Source organism: Ambystoma mexicanum, chromosome 7q (genome assembly GCF_040938575.1).
Source record: "Ambystoma mexicanum isolate Mex_15411 chromosome 7q, UKY_AmexF1_1, whole genome shotgun sequence".
Classification (NCBI taxonomy): Eukaryota; Metazoa; Chordata; class Amphibia; order Caudata; family Ambystomatidae; genus Ambystoma; species Ambystoma mexicanum.
In genome coordinates, this window is record NC_090941.1 from 48009936 (window position 1) to 48024678 (window position 14743).

Below are 14743 nucleotides of genomic sequence, written 5' to 3' on the forward strand. Positions count from 1 at the left end.
TGGGAAAGGTTGACACTCTCTGTTGGCAGGAAAGGACTAATTGCTGCTGGGAGGTTTTCGCATACTTGTTAAGACGGATTTCTGAACTCTGTCCTGGTGGCGCAGAAGTTCAGAAGGCCAACCTAATTACTTGGAACAGGGTAACCTCTGGACGAGCCAGACCAATCAAGGTAGCGATCGCGGCGGTCAAGACTAGGTCTCAAGAGGGGTGAGGGTGACTGAAAGCCCGCAATGAGCACACAAAGCAAGAGCGCTTACAAACTACTCCAAACAGTTGTTATATCAAAAATATATACACATTTATTTTAAGGCCTTTAAAATAATGACCGTAGCGAGAAAATCACAATATCACAATATTAAGCCAACACATACCATATCAACACAATATATATACAAATACAACAGTCGCTAGCGTTATAAGCACGAAATGTGTAGTCCACCTAAAAGGGAAGGAAAACAGGCAGTGCGATAACGCTTTAGACTCAGTTCGCCTTCAGAGGCACCTAACTAGATGGAAGTCCGAGCCCTGCGAAGAGTGGAGCCTTGTGCTCAAAGTACCTGCCACGCCGGTGCCAACGGGCAAAAGGAGAAACTCTTCAGAGGAAGTCAGGCAGTTCGGGTTAGTGCACAACAGAAGGAGAACAGGTTCCGCGACTCAAGCGCAGCCTCCACAGCGAGCAGAAGCAGAGCGCGAGTACGGACAAAAGGGTGCTGTTTTTACACAGCGGGGAAAAGCAATGGGCTACTGCAGGAGGGCGACCAGATCCTAGCTAAACTACTCACCGGTCCCCGAAGCAAGCAGACCCAGGCTTCTCCACGTTAGTTTCAGCAGCTGGCAGGTTCAGAAGAGCAGGGAACGCCTCGTAGTCGTGTAGAGCAAAAAGACGTCCCAATCGACGAAACCAGCACAGTTTGTTGCCGCAGCAGGACAACGGAGCGGCCGTGTGTATTCGAGCCAAATGTACACTCCTCCCTTCAGACTTGGGAACGCCAAGTGTACGAAGCGTGGGAGAGTGACAAGGACTCGGAATACAACACAACCTGGCGGCGGTTACAGAGCAGGACTCCCTTTGTAAGCTGGTCAGTCAACTGGATGGCCCAGAGACACTTCCGAAGGCTTACTTGGCAGGAGATGATGAAGTCGCCGGGAATAGCTGTTCCTGCTATTCCAAAGGTCGAAGCACCAGTACAGGCCTTCTGGTTCGATCAAAGGAGGAAAGGGTTTCACAGGACGACAGCAGTGCAAAGGAGGATTCCTTCAGCGGGTCACCAGCGATTCCTCGGTCCAGCCTCGTGGTTGCAGGATACTTGGCTCCTGTATTCCTTCGTTCGTGAGAACTCAGGAGATCGACATGGTAGTGGTGTTTCCAGCCCCCTCTTATCCACGGTTCCCTTCGCGCCAAAACGGAGGGGAGCCAATGGGAGATCCGCTCATCAACACACATACCATTCGTGGACCAATCACGGACCACGGTGGTCCCAGGCATTCACACTACCCTAGACTCTCTGGCACCCAGGATGTGTATTGGGACCAGACATCCCAGCCCACACCCTGGAGGCACACAAAAGACATGTAGAAGCCCGCGAAAGCATCCGTGTTTCGCGGGAAAGTACATGCCCAAATAAGGAAGGCCCCGGGTCGCTCGACCTGGGGAAGGTGAAGGGAGCAAGACGGTCAGTGGACAGGACAAAGGAGCCTCGTGGTCTGGCCATTTTGGGAGCCAGGCCACCATTTTGGGTTCAGTGCGAAAAATGCGCTCAGAACGCCAAAAGGAGCTCAAAATACACAAAACGATCGCTGCCACCATTCCAATCCCTGAATGACTTGCACCGATCAAATACAATCCTAAACGAGTATCTAGGGCCTGTAGAAGGCTAGAGACCCAAGAGAGCTGTAACTTAGCTTACAGTGCCCTCTTGTGTCATGTTGCACTAAAGCCGCAACATGATAAAAGAAACTACGGGAAACAGCGTTCCCCGGTACTGACTGTCTTAAGGGCATGTCAGTTTCCCCATAAGAAAAGGAGCGAAAGCCCAGAGGAGTGCAGCAGAAGGCTGCACTTCTCTGGCAAAGTCAAGAACAAGGTGAAAAACAACAGCAAAAAGTTTAGGGGTTGCCACATGGAAGGAAAATTACCTACAATTACGAAATCTTTCCTAACACTCGCCCCTCCCAGACTATGGACAGGGGGAACTAATCCACCCCTGGATGAGTCTCTTGTTCAGGTCGGTTAAACATTCTGGACAACCCATCAGCATTGCTATGTTGGACACCTGGCCTATGCTCAATAGTGAAGTCGAAGCCTTGTAGACTTATGGACCACCTAAGCAACTTTGGATTCTCCCCCTTCATGTTCATTAGCCACTTTAACGGCTTATGGTCAGTCTGCACAGTGAAGTGGGTCCCATAGAGGTAGGGCCTCAGCTTCCTTAGGGCCCACACAACAGAGAAACATTCTTTCTCTACCGTGGACCATCTGAGCTCTCTGTCCTTAAGCTGGCGACTAATAAAACCGATAGGGTGTTCCTTACCCTTCTCATCTACTTGTGATAGTACAGCTCCTATCCCAGTGTCAGAGGCGTCCGTCTGCACGATAAAAGGTCTTTGATAATCCGGGGCCCTGAGGACAGGGGCCTGGCCCAAGGAGTCTTTTAAGCCATTGAAGGCCTTCTCACACTCGTCGGTCCAAGTTACCTTCTTGGGTTTCTTCGGAGTTGTGAGGGCAGTCAGAGGAGCAGCTATGGTGCCATAGTCTGCCACAAAATTGCGGTAATACCCCGTGAGTCCTAAGAAGGCTCTCACTTGGGTTTGCGTAGTGGGGGTAGGCCAGTCTCGTACTGCTTGTACTTTACTGGGTAGAGGCTGTATCCTCCCTCCACCTACTTCATGTCCAAGGTAAACCACTGAGCCTTGTCCAATCTGGCATTTACTAGCCTTTATGGTCAAGTGGGCTTTCTGAAGAGCCTGGAGCACAATCCCGAGGTGTTTCACATGGTCTTACCAGGTGGCACTGAAAACTGCTATATCGTCCAGACATGCAAGACAGAATTCGTCCAACCCATTCAACACATGATTCACAAGCCTCTGGAAAGTGGCAGGTGCATTCTTCAACCCGAACGGCATTACCCGGAATTGGTAAAGGCCGTCTGGAGTAGAAAATGCTGTCTTCTCCTTGGCATGCTCTGCTAAAGCTATTTGCCAATAGCCAGCAGTGAGGTCAAACGTGCTGAGGTACTTGGAGGCACCCAAAGTATCCACCAGCTCATCTGTTCGAGGCAAGGGGTGTGCATCTGTCTTGGTGACAGCATTCAGAGCCCTGTAATCCACGCAGAACCTCAATTCAGAAGTGCCTGCCTTTGGAACCAAAACCACAGGGCTGGACCAAGGACTACTAGAGGGTTCAATCACCCCAAGGTCTAACATCTTGTTGACCTCGGTCTTAATATAAGACCGTACTTTGTCTGACATCCTGTATCCCCTACTTTTGGTAGGTACACTGTCTCCTGTGTCAATGTTATGTTTGCACCAAGGTGTCAAACCAGGTGACTGTGAAAACAGGGGGGAAAACTGCCTAAGCAAACTTTTCACCTCAGCCTGCTGATCAGAAGTCAGGTGAGGGGCCACTCGGACACCCTCAAAGGAGCTATCTGAAGGACCGCTTTGGAACAGGTCGGGGAGAGGTTCAGACTCCTCTTCCTCAACGTCTGAAGCCAGTAGCAGTGCTGCGATTTCGACTCTTGGGACGAAAGCCTTCAGCCTATTCACGTGAAACACTTTTGGAGCCTGTCCAGGCCTTCCAAGGCCACTAAATAGTTAACCTCACCCAGGGGCTCCACCACTGTGTAAGGGCCTGACCATTTGTCCTGTAAAGCTCGAGGCCTTATGGGATTCATGATCAGGACTTGCTGACCAGGTGTAAAGTTGATGAGGGAAGCTTTCTGGTCGTACCAATGTTTCACCAGCGCTTGCCCTGCCTTCAATTTATCACTAGCCAAGCCCATCAGAAGTACCATCCGTTTTCTGAGCCCTAGCACATAATCAACTACGTTGGTAGTAACAGGGGGAGTGCGCATCTCCCATCCCTCTTTGACGATGGCTAAGGGTCCCCGTACGGGATGACCGAACAGAAGTTCGAAGGGGCTGAAGCCAACACCCTCCTGTGGTACCTCTCGGTAGGCAAACAGTAAGCATGGTAAAAGAAGATCCCATTTTCTTCTCTGAGGCTCCTCCAGAGCCCCAATCATGCTCTTTAACGTTCTGTTGAAACGTTCCACCAGACCATTGGTCTGGGGGTGGTATGCAGAAGAGAACTTGTAGGTGACCCCACATTCTTTCCACATAGCCTGCATATACTTCGACATAAAGTTGCTGCCACGATCTGACACAACTTCTTTAGGGAAGCCAACCCTAGTAAATATGCCAAGTAAAGCTTTTGCAACTGACTTGGCAGTTACAGTTTTCAATGGGATGGCCTCAGGATACCTGGTTGCATGGTCGACCAGCACCAGGATAAACCTATTGCCCGAGGATGTTTGCGGGTCAAGGGGACCAACGATGTCGATCCCTACCCTTTCAAATGGTACCCCCACAACTGGGAGCGGTACCAACGGAGCTTGGATTGTCGCGCCAACCTTACCAGACAACTGGCAGGAGGCACAACTCCTGCAGTGACTTTCTACTTGCACCCCCATCTTGGGCCAGTAGAAGTGCATGGATAACCTTTGCTTGGTCCTCTTCATACCAAGGTGACCAGCAAGGGGAACTTCATGCGCCAACTGCAGGAGGAAGGGCCTAACAGCAAGGGGAACCACCAACCTCCTATGGTCTCCTTCTGTAGACTCTGTGGGCTCACTATACAGGAGTCCACCTTCCCAATAAATCCTATGCTTCCCAGGAGGTTCACCCTCAAGCTGGGAGCAGGCCTGTCTCCTTAGGCCTTCCAGAGATGGGCACTCACGTTGGCCTTTACTGAATTCGTCCCTATCAGGACCTCCTTTAACTAACAAGTCTTTTAGTTCAGGATGATCGTTGGGGTCGAATACTTCAGGCATCGCCGCCTCCTCGTCAGGCCCGGGCGATTGACCAACTTCCTCCACCGCAGTGGTAGGCGAGCTCGGGGGAATATTCTCTTTCCCTCGTTTTGACTTGTAGACTCCTTTCGCCTTGGGTTTCCCCTTTGGCTGGGGCGGCGTATTGGACTTGGCCAATGCTGCCCGTGCTTGAGACCGTGTGTAGGGTCTTTCGGCAGTGTCTCCTACGAGCCCTAAAGCTCTGAGATCATTACCTAACAAGACCTTTCCCGGGACGTTTCTCTGAATGCTCACTGGAATCCTGACTGCTGTACCATTTAAAGTAAGATTTACAGGTATTACTGGAAACATACGGAGGGGGCCGTCAGCCAACTTAGTGGGCATCAGAGTAGCTCTGGCAACTTCCTCTGAGTCTACCAAGGTAGAATCCACTACAGTGCGACTGCACCCACTATCCCTAAGAGCTGGAGTATCCACTCCATTGATCAGCACACTGTCTTTAAAGTAGTGCTTGGTATTATCCGGAATCCTAGCATAAGCCTCTGCGACTTTAGGCTCCCAGGAACCCAGGGACACTAAAACTACCTCAGCCTCTATTCCGCTGGGAAATGAGTCTGAGGAGAAGGATGCTCCTGTAATCTCTTCTTCCTCGTAGGAGGAGAAGGCCAGATTAGCGGAGTGGACCCCCAAAGGTCTAACCTTACAACGGGGATCCCCCTTCACGTGGTCAGTTGCTCCACAAGAAAAACAAGCCCCAGTGGTTCTGTTTACGTAGGGAGGCTTATTGTAACCAGAGTTCTGTTTCGGAGGCGGACCTCCACTGCCCTGTGAGTTCTCTTGTGTCTTACCCTTGTTTTTCTTTTTGTGGCCCTTATGGGAAGAAGATTTAGCAGATTCCCCACCCTCCATATCTTTGGACTTTTTCCCTTCCTCCTGCTTACCAGGATGAGTTTTGTCCTTATGGGACACTCGATGTGACACCCATAAGTCTGCTGCAATGGCCAGCTTCTTAGGATCTATCTCCTTCGAATCGGCCAAATGCTGCTTAAGCTCCGGGGAAGAAGAAGCAAAAATATGTTCCAGCATGACAAGATTTATCATGCCTTCGAAGGTAGAAACCTTATAACCTTCGACCCAGCCAGTTAAGTTTTTCAAAGATTCAGCGACATAAGATACCCAAGTACCACCTTCCTTTTTCTTATACTCTCGAAAACGCTTTAAATATTGGGCCGGAGTCTTCCCAAACTTTAAAATGAGATTTTGTTTTAACATTGCGAAATCAGCTCGCTCAGCCTTCGACATTTCCATGATGGCACTACAGCCAGAATGGGGCAGTCTACTGAGCAACCACGCAATCTTATCAGCATTGTCAACTTCTTGAACTTCGCATGCATACTCAAACGCATTCAGCCAGTCCATAATGTCATTCCTTTCCTCATACACACTGAGCAGATCTTTCGGAAACCGTGGATGAGAGGAAGCCCCAGACCCATGTCCAGGACCCTTGGACCCATTTGCAACCTGAACCTTGGCCAGTTCCAACTGGTGATCCCTGTCTTTTTGTTTTTCTGCCTGTTCGATTTTTAGTTTGGCTATGCTGAATTCAAGCTCCTGCTGCCTAAACCGCAGCTCTTGCTTCTTGAATTCAAGCATAGCCTCCCCATCAGCACTGGCAGAGGAAACATTGGACATCACATCCTCCCTGTCCTCGTGGTCGCGATGGATCAGTGCAGCGGCAGAACCGTCGGTTCTACCAGTGAGAGCAGCCCCACCACCTTCTGCACTGTCCTCAGAAGTTATAGCGTCAAGCTGTGCTTCTTGCCACGCCACGATTCTCTGGATCATTTCCAATTTTGTGCCTTGAGAGGAAACACCTCTCTCCGCACACATCTTTTTCAGCGTTTCTGATTTGGAAGCATTTAAAGTTAACAAGGTATTTGTTTCCATACTGTTTGATAGGACTATGGCCTTTTTAAAGTTATACTACAACAATTCCCTACGTGTACTGGTTGGAATAACCTGAAATGCCTTAGTTCGAGCGCAACACTGGATACCTTCAGTCGTATCCCACCGCTGTACACCAATTTGTTAAGACGGATTTCTGAACTCTGTCCTGGTGGCGCAGAAGTTCAGAAGGCCAACCTAATTACTTGGAACAGGGTAACCTCTGGACGAGCCAGACCAATCAAGGTAGCGATCGCGGCGGTCAAGACTAGGTCTCAAGAGGGGTGAGGGTGACTGAAAGCCCGCAATGAGCACACAAAGCAAGAGCGCTTACAAACTACTCCAAACAGTTGTTATATCAAAAATATATACACATTTATTTTAAGGCCTTTAAAATAATGACCGTAGCGAGAAAATCACAATATCACAATATTAAGCCAACACATACCATATCAACACAATATATATACAAATACAACAGTCGCTAGCGTTATAAGCACGAAATGTGTAGTCCACCTAAAAGGGAAGGAAAACAGGCAGTGCGATAACGCTTTAGACTCAGTTCGCCTTCAGAGGCACCTAACTAGATGGAAGTCCGAGCCCTGCGAAGAGTGGAGCCTTGTGCTCAAAGTACCTGCCACGCCGGTGCCAACGGGCAAAAGGAGAAGCTCTTCGGAGGAAGTCAGGCAGTTCGGGTTAGTGCACAACAGAAGGAGAACAGGTTCCGCGACTCAAGCGCAGCCTCCACAGCGAGCAGAAGCAGAGCGCGAGTACGGACAAAAGGGTGCTGTTTTTACACAGCGGGGAAAAGCAATGGGCTACTGCAGGAGGGCGACCAGATCCTAGCTAAACTACTCACCGGTCCCCGAAGCAAGCAGACCCAGGCTTCTCCACGTTAGTTTCAGCAGCTGGCAGGTTCAGAAGAGCAGGAAACGCCTCGTAGTCGTGTAGAGCAAAAAGACGTCCCAATCGACGAAACCAGCACAGTTTGTTGCCGCAGCAGGACAACGGAGCGGCCGTGTGTATTCGAGCCAAATGTACACTCCTCCCTTCAGACTTGGGAACGCCAAGTGTACGAAGCGTGGGAGAGTGACAAGGACTCGGAATACAACACAACCTGGCGGCGGTTACAGAGCAGGACTCCCTTGTAAGCTGGTGAGTCAACTGGATGGCCCAGAGACACTTCCGAAGGCTTACTTGGCAGGAGATGATGAAGTCGCCGGGAATAGCTGTTCCTGCTATTCCAAAGGTCGAAGCACCAGTACAGGCCTTCTGGTTCGATCAAAGGAGGAAAGGGTTTCACAGGACGACAGCAGTGCAAAGGAGGATTCCTTCAGCGGGTCACCAGCGATTCCTCGGTCCAGCCTCGTGGTTGCAGGATACTTGGCTCCTGTATTCCTTCGTTCGTGAGAACTCAGGAGATCGACATGGTAGTGGTGTTTCCAGCCCCCTCTTATCCACGGTTCCCTTCGCGCCAAAACGGAGGGGAGCCAATGGGAGATCCGCTCATCAACACACATACCATTCGTGGACCAATCACGGACCACGGTGGTCCCAGGCATTCACACTACCCTAGACTCTCTGGCACCCAGGATGTGTATTGGGACCAGACATCCCAGCCCACACCCTGGAGGCACACAAAAGACATGTAGAAGCCCGCGAAAGCATCCGTGTTTCGCGGGAAAGTACATGCCCAAATAAGGAAGGCCCCGGGTCGCTCGACCTGGGGAAGGTGAAGGGAGCAAGACGGTCAGTGGACAGGACAAAGGAGCCTCGTGGTCTGGCCATTTTGGGAGCCAGGCCACCATTTTGGGTTCAGTGCGAAAAATGCGCTCAGAACGCCAAAAGGAGCTCAAAATACACAAAACGATCGCTGCCACCATTCCAATCCCTGAATGACTTGCACCGATCAAATACAATCCTAAACGAGTATCTAGGGCCTGTAGAAGGCTAGAGACCCAAGAGAGCTGTAACTTAGCTTACAGTGCCCTCTTGTGTCATGTTGCACTAAAGCCGCAACATGATAAAAGAAACTACGGGAAACAGCGTTCCCCGGTACTGACTGTCTTAAGGGCATGTCAGTTTCCCCATAAGAAAAGGAGCGAAAGCCCAGAGGAGTGCAGCAGAAGGCTGCACTTCTCTGGCAAAGTCAAGAACAAGGTGAAAAACAACAGCAAAAAGTTTAGGGGTTGCCACATGGAAGGAAAATTACCTACAATTACAAAATCTTTCCTAACAATACTCATAACAAAGAACTCATCAGACTTTCATCTGGGTCCCAGCCAAAGACAATGGCAGGCTTGAACACTCATTCCTACAGGGGAGGGGCAGGAAACTTCCCTCTCAAGGAAGAGGACTCCAACCCCAATCAAAGGAATTTGACAGCTGTTGCCAGTTGAAAGAAAAGTAAAAAAAACTGCTAAGGACTTTTGGTGGTTAAATGCCTATTTGTGATTAAGCTTTAAAGACCTTTAACTTTGCCACAAGGAAGATAAATCTAAAAGTTGGTAGTTGTAAATCTAATTTTACGCTCTTTCTTTGAAGACGTGATTGAACCCTGTACTGCATAAGGGACAAAAGTTATGCAAAAACATCAATCGCGCAGAGACTATTAATGCTGCAAATCTAATATTGTGTACCCGTGTTCTAGGGGTGATGGCATATACGTGCACTGAATTAGGAATTGTTAGGCCAAACCTTTATGATTAAAATGGACAAAATTCCATAGAAAGACAACGCCAGGTCCTACCGACTTGGGAGTTAGACGTAAATGTAACCTACAAAATATGTAATGTATTTGTCCAATTTTATTAGAGGGCATAATGATAGAAATATGTATTTGTGGGAAAGTACATTTTGGTCCAAATAACTGTGGGAGTTTTCCAAGTCACATCTTAAAATATGACATCCCTTTCTGTCTTCCAACCAGAAAAAAGCAAGTGCCTTTGAATCACAGCCTTGTGGGTGTGGGTTGTAAGTCTGCCCCCACCATAAACTTTGCGATGTCACTTGGCAAGATAAATAAGGGAATCTCACAACACACAGACACAGACTGATTCCTGACTCCATCCTGATTTCCGCGTGACGCTCTGTTCCTGACTTCTTCATCTTGTTCCTGACTCCAGCTTTCTTTGTAAAACCAAGGCCCTAGCATTTGCTGAACTCTTTTTAGCTAGGCCCAAATCCTGAACCATCTCAAACTTCAGGGAAGCAATTTTGATCCAGTCTGGCTAGCTACCATTAAGGCTTGCCTGCTGAAACTAGCCATCCCACTGATCTACAGTGTCCAGCAACCAGAAGGGCCAATCCAATCCAGTCCAGTTCAGTCTGAGGTGCCAGTCCAATTGACCAGAACCTCCCAGCTGATCCAATTCTGCCAGAAGTACCCCGCTGCCTGTAGACCAGATACGGGATGACCAGAACCTGACGGTCCAAACTTAAGTTACAGTGTACTGTAAGTATCAATAGGAATCCTAGTAACACATAGTATATTTGCCTTGTCCTATCCTAATCTATAACCCATCCTCTCTTTAACTCAAGAACTTGTAATAGTGTCACACCAGTCTTTAAACCTTGCTTTGAGTCCTTGCGCTAGTCATAATTTCTTTAAAGTCCTTTTGTCTTGTGAAATCCCAAGCCCTTAAAATCATCCCACGGGTAATCCGACTGAGTCCTCCAAGGCAGACACAGAGGTGCTGGGGTTGGTTTCCATGGAGCACTCTGGCACTTACTGTGTTTCAAACTGGTAACCAGCCCGAATACTCTAGCTTAGAGCATCATTGGCATTGTAAAAACTGATTTCTGTTTTCATTTTCACGCCTTTATTTTCAAAAACACCTCTCATTCAAACTTGTATAAACTTCCTCAATTTTATAGCTAGAGACTTAATTTCAACTCTGACTTAAACCTAAACCAAACACTGCAGAAATACTATATTTGACCCGTTTTCATTAAAAATTGCATAGTGAAAATTAGGCGGGAATTTGCAATTTTGCAAGTTTTACATGTGTGTTTTCCCATTCAAAGTATTTCCAAACCTCCATTCTGATTCAAAGTGTGTACTGTGGCTCATATGATAGTTTATGTTTGTTAGGATCTTTGTAGTTGCTCCCTAGGAATTTATATCAATTTAAGGAATTTTGCACACTTTTCATTGTTTTTCTCAGCCATTTTCAATTCTCATTCTAAAAGTGTAAAAGTTCCAAAAATGTTTTCTCTATTGTTTGGGGAGGGGAGATTGTATTCAAACCCTATACACTGTTCTTTATTCCTGAATACCTGCTGCTTACTTACATCTGTGTAGACTTGCTTCTTTGTAAGTGGAGAAATTTGCAGGGGGAAATCTTAACTTAAGCGCTATCTTTTCAACAAGCCAAAAAAAGTGTTCTATTCCCTGTGTTTTATCTTCTGTGCTGCTAAAAAGTGATTTCAACTGCCTCACCTACTTTCTTATTTGTATTGTCACCACATTGGTAATTGTTGCCCCATATATTAAACCATATGTTTGATTTCAATTTTAAATAAATAAAAAAATATTAGCTTTAACAACCAGCCCGATTCCTGGTCCATTGTGACCTGGGGGTATTTTGAGAAGAGGTGTGATATGAGTGGTATATCTCTCAGAATATTGAACCTATAGACACAATAAATAAGTATTTCATTGGCGCCCTACATACTAGGCTGAGACCAGGTTGTATTGCCTGATTGAAATCCTTAACACTGCTCAGCAGCAAAGTTTTTTCATTGTCTGAACAAGCCAGCCTTGCCAAGCGAGCACACCAGCTGGCAACTCAATGTCACTTGGCACCTTGATTAGGAAAGTGGAGTTCATTGTGTGTCACTGTGCAGACACTAGTCCATGGCAAATCATTTGCAGTGATATGTGTGCAGCAATGATTTGTGCGCTGCACAAGTCGCCACCCTGTTGGTTAATGGTGTGTGTGCTCCCTTATGTAACATCAGATATACCTGTTTTTTTCTGATATGCTCAATGTCCATACAAAAGCACACTGGAATGTTTTGTATATGTGACTCTGACGAGCATGCCATACTGTGCCCACACTTAAACACATAAAGCAATCAAAGAAGTTGCCTCAAATTGTAAATTTGATAGGCCAAACTCTACAGTGCCCCACCATGATTTTCACTAGCTGCAAGCCAGCACTAATAAGAGATGCTAATGCCAGCTCTGTTAGATAAAGCATGGGCCTGCTCTTTTTTGCCGAAATAACCGCTGAGGCCGGCGTAATAGTGAGGCGGTAGTGGCTGAGGAACTGTGTACCCTTTACCAGGCATTAGAAGCCGGTTTTGTTTAAAACGCTTCATCAACGTATTACTGGTCTGGCTAAAGTTTGAAAGAGGTACAGTCCTTTCTGTGTAGCCTTTCTGTACATTGTTTATTGGGTCTCTCTTCTGCGGTATCCTGCCCTATCTGTAGATATAATTCCCTAAAGATGTTTCTGTATTGGGGTTGGGCATGCCCACACCAAGACGCAGCCCTTCCTCCTCTAAAATTCTTCAGAAACAAGAAGATAAAGAGCCCTTGTACCGCATTTGAGTGGCTGATGTTGCAGCCATTTTATACTCGCATCCAAAAAAGTAGTCTGTCCAAATGAGCATGTATGGTTCATGGTTACAAACATTTTAATGTTAAGGTGAGTATTGTGAACCATGATGTGAGCACCAATCCATGCATCAGATATGAAATTAGAGATTCACACATCCAATCCTTTTATCACAGACTTGTTTATTAAATGTGTAGATCTCTGATCACTGTTATAGTCCTGAAATGCTCTGTGATTTAATGCAAAGCATACATGAATCCTCATTGGTGCTATTTGTCCCCTTCCCACTCTCCGAGAGGTATTTTGAAAGAGTACACTAAGAGTGTACCAGACTGTCCATCTTTAGAATGATAACCTTCTATCAGAAAATAATTAATATGGTTAGTCTAGTATTGGCCCTTGAGAACTACAAATGAGTTGGTATGAACAGAACACCTGCAACACAAGGCCAGGTCAGTGGGCCCTTCAAACCCCAGTATGCTTTTCAACCACAGTGTGCCTGTGCGAAGAGTTTGAAACTGCATTTAGGCAAGGCCTTCCCTAAGAGCAGGTGACAGAAAAAACATTTACTTGGGCAGCAACAGCTGTGTTTCCACATTAGAATTCTTCTGTAAAGTACTTGAATTACAATGTAATGAACCCGACTTCATGCATATAGCAATTATTTATTCATATTGAGGAGGGGTTTTGTCACACGACAGATGTGTCGTTTGGGAGTGATGTGTGCCGGCTGGGGGGGGGGGGCGCATTCTGATGTTTCGCCCTGGGCACCAAGTTGGCTAGAAACTGCCCTGGACCCAACTATAGGTATACAAGAAGAAGACAGTGGCGCGACAGCCACAGGCTCCCCGTTATGGGATGTGCAATTGGTCGCCAGAGGAGCAACAAGATAAGTTTAGTCAAGTTGCATTACTACAGTAGTAGTAGGAATCACTGTTATTTCAGACACAATAGACCTTCCATTCACACTATGCTCAGGTATCACACTGGCATTCTTGTTTGTTCTAGATCTTTTTGCATACATAAAAGCTTGTGAGATGACTTTATTTTTTCGTTTCATGTTAGCAATTTTGGCGGTGGGGCGACGCTGTGATTTTACAGGAAGGACAGTTGTGTTGAGCAACGATGGTGCCGCAGCCGTAAACACTGCTAGAGAAGTTTTAGGTACATCTAACACAAAGCAATCAGTGTTTGTACCTTGGTCTTTCACGAGTTTCCTGCCTTTATTTATACTTTTATGCAGAAGAATGGAGTGTAGGTCTAACTTATTCTCCAACCTCTCGCATTTCGTCACTAACAAGGCTAGTAGAGATTCAAAGGCCATAAATATCTCATTAGATGACATGCTCGAGCTATTAGTGTCTTCTATGTCACCAATGTCAATAGCTTGCTCCGATTCAGAGGAGGAGCGTTGTTGTGAATTCAGAACACCGCGTTAGATGCCACATTGGCATTTGTCAAAAGTGACTTATGTCTCGGATAGCAGCATTTATTGCATCTTGTTTACTAAGTGGGGGAAGTTTCGAAAAATAAGTGGTGAGTTTCCGTTTCTTTGACAACGGGGCACAGTGGGTTATGGTTTTCGATGGACATACTCTGCAACAGCGCCGGAGAGGTTTATGTTCCTCTTGTTCATTGATATGCACGTTAGGCATATCTTGGGCTTCGGTGTCGGTCATATAATCATATTTAACTATAACTGGTGTTGACACAAGTTGTAGAATTCACACAAAATTCACATAGTGAAAAAGCACAAGCCAGTTAAACGTTTTGACAGGTTACCGACTCACCCAAGAAGCTTTGCGGGGGGCTGTCGCTGGTACCTCATACCAATACGTATCCACTACTCTGCGGCTGTGTACGGCTCATCACTGATTGGCTGCATCAAGCCTTAGCACCGCCTCCGTGTGCCTGAGCACCGGGCCCTCTTCCGAGCTATCACAGACAAAAGGAGCAGAGTACCGAGCGTGCTGCCTCCATTTTTCTAGTAGATAAACACCGTTCATGCACAGAGAAAGCTTTGCACTAAAATGCGAGGCTGACTCTGAGGAAGCCGTTGATGTAAAACTGTCTCTCACAATAATAAACAGTGTTTAATCTATACCCACAACGGAATGAATCTCAGCATTTCATAAACTTGATATGAGGCTTCGACTGAGGAAGCATGCTGCCATTAATTTTATTTATTTTAATTTATTTATTTG

At 46.9% G+C, this 14743-nt stretch overlaps 1 protein-coding gene across 1 annotated transcript in view; it reads right to left on the bottom strand.

Annotated features, from left to right (window-relative positions):
- The window catches only part of TCEANC (transcription elongation factor A N-terminal and central domain containing), a 94313-nt gene extending 79865 nt beyond the window's left edge, over positions 1-14448 (bottom strand). Inside the window, exon 1 of the mRNA XM_069640049.1 lies at positions 14330-14448. The gene's annotated coding sequence lies outside the window, so the exon portion shown is untranslated. The remainder of the gene's footprint in view (positions 1-14329) is intronic.
- Between the last annotated feature and the right edge of the window lie 295 nt (positions 14449-14743).